General features: G+C 45.3%; 1 pseudogene across 1 annotated transcript; it reads left to right on the top strand.

Annotated features, from left to right (window-relative positions):
- The first annotated feature begins 881 nt into the window (after positions 1–881).
- LOC309540542 (10 kDa heat shock protein, mitochondrial pseudogene) lies at positions 882–1,366 on the top strand (annotated as a pseudogene). Its single transcript has one exon. The product of its transcript is annotated as a 10 kDa heat shock protein, mitochondrial pseudogene (transcript).
- Positions 1,367–9,278: the final 7,912 nt, after the last annotated feature.

Genomic DNA, 9,278 nt, shown 5'->3' with positions numbered 1-9,278 from the left:
AAGAGAGCTATTCATATTGTGAAGGCCTATGTAAAAGAAGGTCAAAGAACTGTATAAGTGGTAGGGATCCTGAGGGTCATCTAGTCCTACCCCCCTGCAATACACCTGAAGAATCCCTGACCATCCAACCTCTGCTTAAAAACCTCCAAGGAAGAAGAGTCCACTGTGAGGAGAACCTGAGCTTACAGGGTAAATCTTCTTCAGATCCACCACCTTCTGAGATCGTCTGTTCCACTGTCAAACAGCTCTTCCCTTAGGAAAATTATTCCTGATATTTAGACAGAATCTCCTTTCTCACAGCTTGAAGCCATTGGTTCAGGTCCCTACCCTCCAGAGCAGGAGAAAACAAGCTTGCTCCATCTTCTGTGTGACAGCCCTTTAGATAGTTGAAGGCAGGTATCGTAACTCCAAGGGACGTGGGTGGCGCTGTGGGTTAAACCACAGAGCCTAGGACTTGTTGATCAGAAGGTCGCGGTTCGAATCCCCACAACGGGGTGAGCCCCCATTGTTCGGTCCCTGCTCCTGCCAACCTAGCAGTTCAAAAGCACGTCAAAGTGCAAGTAGATAAATAGGTACCGCTCCAGCGGGAAGGTAAACGGTGTTTCCGTGCGCTGCTCTGGTTCACCAGAAGCGGCTTAGTCATGCTGGCCACATGACCCGGAAGCTGTATGCCGGCTCCCTCAGCCAATAAAACGAGATGAGCGCCCCAACCCCAGAGTTGTCCGCAACTGGACCTAATGGTCAGGGGTCCCTTTACCTTTACCTTTAGCTTTATCGTAACTCCTCTCAGTCTCCTCCTATCCAGGTTAAACATACCCAGCTCCCTCACTTTTCTTTCTTTTGGAATCCTCTGCATTTGTGCCTTCAACATTTCACCTCGCAGCAGGAGCAGGAGCCCTTGTAAAGCGCGCGCCATGGCAGGACAGGCATTTTAAAAATTTCTTCCCCTCTTCGACCGTGTATTGGTGGAAAGGTGTGCAGCTGAGACAGTAACTAAAGGAGGCATTGTGATTCCAGAAAAATCACAAGGAAAAGTGTTACAAGCCACTGGTGTGGCAGTTGGAACAGGCTCTAAGAGCAAGGAGGGAGACACTCGTCTAGTTAGTGTAAAAGTTGGTGAGAAGTTTCTGCTACCAAAGTATGGTGGAACAAAAGTACTGGATGACAAGGACTATTTCATATTTAGAGATGGTGATATTCTTGGAAAATACCTGGTTCATCTTGCTCCGTTATCATTAAGTTTTGATTCCACAAAAAGTGCTCAAATGGTTCTGTTCCATCATGTAAATAATTTATTTATTTTCTAATAAATGCAAATTCTCCCAAATTACCAAGTATCATTGTGACTTCAAAATAAAACAATGTGTATAGCCAAAAAGAAAAAAAGAAAGAAATTCCCATCTATTATGTACTAAGCTTGGATCCTAGAACAATAGGCAGGTAGGAACCTAGAATGCAACAGCAGCAATGATCCTGGAACCCCCTTAGGGGCCAACATTTGCTGAATTCATTCCATTCCGCTTAGGCAATAAAATAAAATAAACCCAGTTCACCTGGTGAATAATTAAAGCAGCAAGCTGGCTGGTGCCGTCATTGTGAGCTCCATTAAAGTGAGTTTTTGCAGTTTCTGCATTTGTCAGTCGCACTAGCACACACTCCTCTCTTTTCAGTACGTACAAAAGAAAAGCAATTTCCCCCTTTTAAGCCAATTTACTTGTCTTGTAAAGGCAGACACTTGACACGCGCTGAGCGATTATTACAGAGGGAAGGAGCTGGCAGTGGTGAATACCTAATAATTACCTTATCCTAATGTCAGATTTGTTTCTCGCCACTGATTCCTTAGTATTTTTTTGCTGGAGTCTTAAATCAATCAAGAGGAACATTCGTTTCCCTGGGAAGCCTATGCTGGCTTAGCATGACCCCATATTAGCAATTCTTATTTATTTTCTGTACAGTGGTGCCCCGCAAGACGAATGCCTTGCAAGACGGAAAACCCGCTAGATGAAAGGGTTTTCCGTTTTGGAGGTGCTTCGCAAAATGAATTTCCTATGGGCTTGCTTCGCAAGATGAAAATGTCTTGTGAGTTCCTGCGGGGGTCCCCCCCCCTTTTCCCCAAGCCACTAAGCCGCTTATCAGCTGATCCTAAGCCGCTAAGCCGCTTATCAGCTGATCCGCTAAGCCGCTAATCAGCTGATCCGCTAAGCCGCTAAGCCGCTAATCAGCTGATCCGCTAAGCTGCTAAGCCGCTTATCAGCTGATCCGCTAAGCCCGCTAAGCCGCTAATAGCGCTAATCCGCTAAGCCGCTAATGGGCTTGCTTCGCAAGACGAAAAAACCGCAAGACGAAGAGACTCGCGGAACGGATTCTTTTTGTCTTGCGAGGCACCACTGTATGTCTCATTGCCCATCTTTCCTCCAAGAAATTCAAGGCAGCATGCAAGATTCCCTCCCCCTCCTCACAACAACCCTCCAAGGCTGAGCAATACTGTGCCTGGCAACCTTGAAAACATTCATTGTGAGGCTACGTGAGTGCGTTGTGGACATTTTTATATGTTTTAAACAGAGTTTTTAAATTCTGTTTTTGTTTTAATTATTCCTTAATTATTCTTTATTGATTACAAATTTACATATCTATACAAACATTGCATGCTATCTCTTTACATATGAAGAAAAAGAAAATTATGTAGAGAACAGAAAATTTATAAAGGAACAAAAAAGAGGAAAAGAAAAAAGATAAAGAAATGACAAGGATACAAAGTAAAAAAAATCAAAAGAGGAAAAGACAAGACAAGACAACATTATTTACACAATAAAAGTGTTCATCAACACAATTCTGTTTTTCATGGTATTGTTTCAGTGCTTGGCCATTTGTCACCTGGGCTCCTCTGAGAGGAAGGTGGGACAAAAATTTATAAATAGCAATAAGGCTTAGCAGCTTTACAAATAATAATACAGTCATACCTTGGGTTGAATACGCTTCGAGTTGAGCGCGTTCAAGTTGCACTCTGCGGCAACCCGGAAGTAACAGAGTGTGTTACTTCCGGGTTTCGCCGCTTGCGCATGTGCAGACGCTCAAAATGACGTCACGCGCATGCGCAGAAGCGGTGAAAAGCGACACGCGCGTGCGCAAACGTGCCATCACTGGTTACGTTTGCTTCTAGATGCGAACGGGGCTCCGGAACAGATCCCGTTCGTATCTAGAGGTACCACTGTAATAATAAGACTTTGAGCCAATGACTGGCCCAAAGTCACGTAGGAACTGCTAGGAGCGACTCAAGGCCTTCCACGTGTGCTTCATCAGGAAGATTTTGGGCATCACATAGCAGGACAGAGTCTCAAACAGAGATGTTTTCTCTCAAGCCCACATTCCCAGCTTGGTCATGTCCACAGAACGGAAGATGGCAGGATCCCCAAATGCTCTATGGGGAGCTGGCTGCAGGCACCAGGCCCGTTGGCAGACCAACTCTGTGTTACAAAGATGTCTGCAAACAGGACATAAAGGCTGGCAACGTGTGGGAATTCCTTGCAGATGACTACAGTGCCTGGAGATAGTCAGGTTGTCTATCCACAGCAGTGACCAGAGGAGGAATGACCACTGGAAGGAGTGCAGAGAGAAGAAACACTCTGGTGCATCTGCATGAGCACAGCCAGACTCCTCCAGCTGCACCAAAACATATCTCTCCCAAATCAGTCTCTACACCCACAGAAGGTGCTTTTGTTGTTGTTGTCGTTTAGTCATGTCCGACTCTTCGTGACCCCATGGACCAGAGCACGCGAGGCACTCCTGTCTTCCACTGCCTCGCAGTTTGGTCAAACTCATGCTGGTAGCTTCGAGAACACTGTCCAACCATCTCGTCCTCTGTCGTCCCCTTCTCCTTGTGCCCTCCATCTTTCCCAACATCAGGGTCTTGTCCAGGGAGTCTTCTCTTCTCATGAGGTGGCCAAAGTATTGGAGCCTCAGCTTCAGGATCTGTCCTTCCAGTGAGCACTCAGGGCTGATTTCCTTAAGAATGGATCGGTTTGATCTTCTTGCAGTCCATGGGACTCTCAAGAGTCTCCTCCAGCACCATAATTCAAAAGCATCAATTCTTCGGCGATCGGCCTTCTTTATGGTCCAGCTCTCACTTCCATACATCACTGCTGGGAAAACCATAGCTTTAACTATACGGACCTTTGTTGGCAAGGTGATCCCCTTCATGGATCACTGCCTTGCCGTGGTGAAGGGGCTTGAATAACTCAGAGAAGCTATGAGCTATGCCGTGCAGGGCACCCAAGATGGACAGGTCATAGTGGAAAGTTTTGACCAAACGTGATCCACCTGGAGGAGGAACCGGCAAGCCACTCCAGTATCCCTGCTAAGAAAACTCCATGGATAAAGACAACAGAAGGTGCTACAACCTTCCAACACTTTGACTTCAGCCACCAAGCCACACTCATCCATTGTCTCCCAAGACACACGGATGTCAACAAATAGACAGAAGCTCTGAGATTACAACCGCAAGCTCCTTTAGCACCCTTGAGTGCAGCTCATCAGTGCCTTGACATTTGAATTCATTTACAGTAGTCTGGTGTTCCCTTACCACCTCTTGTTCTAATTTGGGCTGCAGCTCCCTCCAAACATCGTTTATTTTGTTATCACCAGGTTGGGCGCTGTTTTCTTTTTCGGTGAAGACAAAGGCAAAGTAGTTAAGAGCAGTTCCGCCTTCTCTCTGTCACCCAACAGCATTTCTCCATCATCTCCATGCAGAGGACCTACCACTCGCTTGGTCTTCCTCTTGCTTCAAATGTAGCAGGAGAAGCCTTTTATTATTGTTTTTAACCTCTCTTGCAAGCTTTGGCTCACCTGACCCTCTACCTGAAACGGTTGGCTTCTTGTGTATACTCCTCCTTTGTGATTTCCATGTTCTTCCTTTTCTTATACTTACCCTTCTTAAATCTCATCACATTTGTAAGCTCCTTATGCAAACACAATGGGTTTTTTAAAGACATCTCGCACTTTTCTATCTTGTTGGAATTGTCTGCCTTTTTGTATTCAGTATTTCACCTTTCAGAAACTCCATTCCATCTTGGACTCCCTTCTTTTTGAGTATTTCTTACCATAGAACTCTCACCCAGTAGCTCCTTAACCTTTTTTAAAACTGGTCTTCTTAAAGTCTTATTAAAGTCCAGAGGGCATGTCCGACTACCATTCAGCTTTCCCTTGCCTCTGTATTCTCTCTATTCTGCTTTCGTCAGACCACACCTGGAGTCCTGCTGGAAAAGAGACTGAGAGGAGTTATGACAGCCATCTTCAAAGTTCTAAAGGGCTGTCACACGGAGGATGGAGCAAGCTTGTTTTTGCCTGTTCTGGAGGGTATGGCCCTAAACAATGGATTCAAGTTATAAGAAAGGAGATTCCGACTGAACATCAGGAAGAACTTTCTGATTGGAAGAGATGTTCAGCTGTGGAACAGACGATCTCAGAAGGTGGTGGACTCTCCTTCCATGGAGTTTTTAAAACAGAGGTTGGATGGCCATCTGTCAGGGATGTTTTTGCCTCTGCAGCTGCTTCTGATAAATCCATCAGGACCTCCCTCCCCCTAACCCAGTTGACAGTCGTTCAAAAGCTCTACAAATTGCAAGCTCACGCTCTGGTGAGCAGCATTTATATGCCTCCACAGCTTGGAGAGGGGACTCCTGCCTGCTCTGACAACAGAGTTTGTTTTTCAGCCTCATTGGGTTTCTCAGTGAATTGACAGGGTCCTCCTTTGCTCCCCCGCCCAGACCGCCAAGCCCCGAAACCAACACCACATCACAACCGAGACCCTGATGGGCAGGGCACAGAGAAAGGACCAGCCTTCCCACAAGGCCAGTCGTGTTGCCGGCCCAACGACAGTCCTGATAAACACCGAGCGCAGCCTGGAGAGATCCATCAACAGGCCGACTCTGGCTGGGGAATGAGGGAGACGGGTCACCATCCATCACAGGCCTAATGGGGATTTCTCTCTGGCTAATGGTTCCATCACAAGCTCAGCCACAGAGCTGTCCAGAAAGATCCTTGGTGCACTAAAAATTCCCCTCCAGCTTTAAGCATCTTGGAGGTGCCATGAATCAATCACACCATCTGTCATTGTCTTGCAGCTTTTATCCCATCAATCTGCCAGTTAGCTAGTAATATCTAGCATTAATTCCAGCTCCCTTTATGGTCCCTCTTTAAACCCAAGTGCGCCCTAAACTGAAACATTCACTTAACCAACTCGGGACCCATTTGAAACCTGTTCCTATTAGTATATAAAACCCTTAACAATTTGGGATCTGTTTATGCCCACTCTACCAGTAACTGGCCCTGTTACAGGAGCCACGTAATACCCGTTTCACATTTATAAGAACTGGATCTTATAGTGTGGCGGAACCAACACCTTGGAACTCTGCCTCTTGACATCCGGCAGATGTCTGTACTGCATGCTTTTTCCGTGCCTGCAAAGAACATTCATGTTTAGACAAGACCATCCAGGACCTTAGAAAATTGGTGTGAGTCTTAATCTGTTTTTAGTTTACTGTTCAAACTTTTGAAATGTCTTTAGTAAAAGGCGAAAGATTTATACGATCTGAAGAGAAACCAGAGTATGGGTTTTTTCTGTAGATGTGTGCTTTTTCGTTTTTGTTTAGTTTTGTTTTGTTTCCTTTGTTTTGTTTTTTTCCCCTTTTCCTTTTCTGTTTCTTTTTTCTTTTTTCTATATGTTCCGGGGATTTTTGTTTGTATAGTATTATTTTGGATTCAATGTTTGTAATTTTTGTTATGATTCTGCATTGAAGAAAAAAAAGGAAAAAAAAACTTTTGAAATGTCTTAAATTCTTGTTAATTTTCTTTGGGTAATTTTTATCATTTTTTGCAAAGTACTTTGAGGTATTATTATTTTTTAACAATCAAACAGTGCATGACTTGTATTACCTTATCCTAATGCCTTTCACCATAGAGGGGTTCCCACACCCACTATGATGGGAGGTGTACACGTTGGGAGATAGAATTGTTTTCCATCTTGACAATGGCTACTTTCAAGATGTAGATGACTGGTGGGGCACCATCACAGAGAAGAGGAATCAGGAAAGCAGCACTGAGGTCAGGTTTGGGGGAAGCATTTCAGCCCGAGGGCCACATTCCCTTCTGAGCAAACCTTCAGAGGGCCACATCCAGTGGTGGGTGGGGCTGAGCAACAGAGGCAGATTTCCCCTTTGTATAGCAGGTCAGTTTCTGCCCACACTTACACACCCCTCTATGTCCTCCATCCAGGGGAACAAGAGGCATTGTCAAGACTTCGATGATGCTTTCCAGCCAGACAAAATGTCTCCAGGAGTGGTTGGCATAGGAGAGGTTCCTGAGAGCCAGGTCAAGAAGCCCAAGGCCTGAGGCTCCAAACCCTTGTTCTTGGACAAGGCTGCCTCAGTGGCTGCTCCCAGACTTTGGATCTCCTTGGAGAAGCCAGACAGGCCCCCTCCTTGCTGTCCTTCTGCCGGCAGGTGAAGGCAGTGGCATCGCAGTGGCGGAGCTGGGGGACAGTGCGCCCCAGGTGCCATGTCTGCGGGGGTGACAAGAAGGCACCCCACGGCGGCTCGCGGCAGCATGAACAGCCATCGCGCCGCGGCAGCCGCATGTGGAGGTTCCTCCGTTTGTGGCTGCAGCCATAAGCAGAGGATTCCTACATCGTTTTTTCTTTTAAATGGCAACACCAAATATAGCTGCGACAAAGTTCAGCATAAGATTAAATTTCTGGTGTCTTGGTCCCCCCCACCCCTTGTCTGCACCTGTGTTGGCTCAGTCTTTTTTCAAAGGCTTTTCAGAGAATTAGGAATCCAGTCTCCACAAAAAGCTTCTTTCCCCAATTGGGTGATTATTTTAAAACTGCCTATGAAACATCGTCTGCCTTGATGGGCCCTTAGAGGCAGCACAGACGTTTATATCGGTTGCAAGGGTTTTTCATTATTATTCATTTCATTATTATTATTATTTTCAGCTGAAAAGAAAAGAAAATGCTGTTGATTTTAATCTCCCCCTCCCTTCCGGTTAATACAATGAATTCCACCTTATTCTGTGAATCATTTTCCAGTGTTCACACTACTATATATTTATTCCATAAAATTTATACACCACTTCATTGTAAAAAAAAGCCCCACCTCAATGCAGTTTACAAAAGTGATAAAACTATAAAACCATCACTAAGAAAAATTAACAATTAATTTAAGATTATCAGAAAGTTAACATAACGGTAGACTATAAAAACAGATTAAAACTTGCATCAACTTTCTAAACACCTGGGAGGGCTTTTCTAAACAAGAATGTTTTAGCATGTGTCGAAAAGTGTACAGTGAAGGCACCTGCTTGAGATCAATAGGCAGTGCACATACTAAAATGAGGAACGGGTTTTATGTGGCACCTGCACTAGTGCCAGTTTCACCAATCCAAGTGGTCAAGGGGGTGTGGAAGGTGGAGGTAAGGTGATCTCATAGGTAAACTGGACCCAAGTACCACAAGGAATGGTGGTACATCAGAATTGCCCTTGGAGGCAGGTAACACAGCTGTGCAGCTGTAGGCACAAACCAGTCCAACCAGCCAACACAGGCAGAAACGGATTTGCTTGGGTGTAGCTGTGATAGGAACCTACCTAATTTGTACCAATACAGAAACACAGCTATCCTTAGACAATTTTGTGATGCAGTTATTTGACCAAGCAATATGTACAAAATGCATTCTACTAAGGGGAAACATGTGGGACGCGGGTGGCACTGTGGTCTAAACCACTGAGCCTCTCGGGCTTGACAATCAGGAGGTCGGTGGTTCGAATCCCCATGACGGGGTGAGCTCCCATTGCTCGGTCCCAGATCCTGCCAAGCTAGCAGTTCTAAAGCACACCAAAAAGTACAAGTAGATAAATAGGCACCACTCTGGCAGTAAGGTAAATGGTGTTTCTGTGCACTGCTCTGGTTTTGGTGTTCCATTGCGCCAGAAGCGGCTTAGTCATGCTGGCCACATGACCTGGAAAAACTGTTTGCAGAGCGGACGCCAGCTCCCTCAGCCTTTAAAGCGAAATGAGAGCTGCAACCCCAGAGTCGTTCGCGACTGGACTTAACTATCAGGGGTCCTTTACCTTTAAGGGGAAACATACATACAAATGCATGCATTCATGAAAATAGTGTGCAAGAATGCATGAGGAAATTGCTTGCAATAGAATGTGTATATTAGTCAAAACTGTACACAAAAGTACATTTATTTGCAGTAAAATGCTGGTGGATTTTCAACATGAT

Source organism: Podarcis vaucheri (genome assembly GCF_965113315.1).
Source record: "Podarcis vaucheri genome assembly, chromosome: 9".
Lineage (NCBI taxonomy): Eukaryota > Metazoa > Chordata > Lepidosauria > Squamata > Lacertidae > Podarcis > Podarcis vaucheri.
Note: the sequence above shows the minus strand (reverse complement) of the source record. Positions and strands in the feature narration are given on the sequence as shown.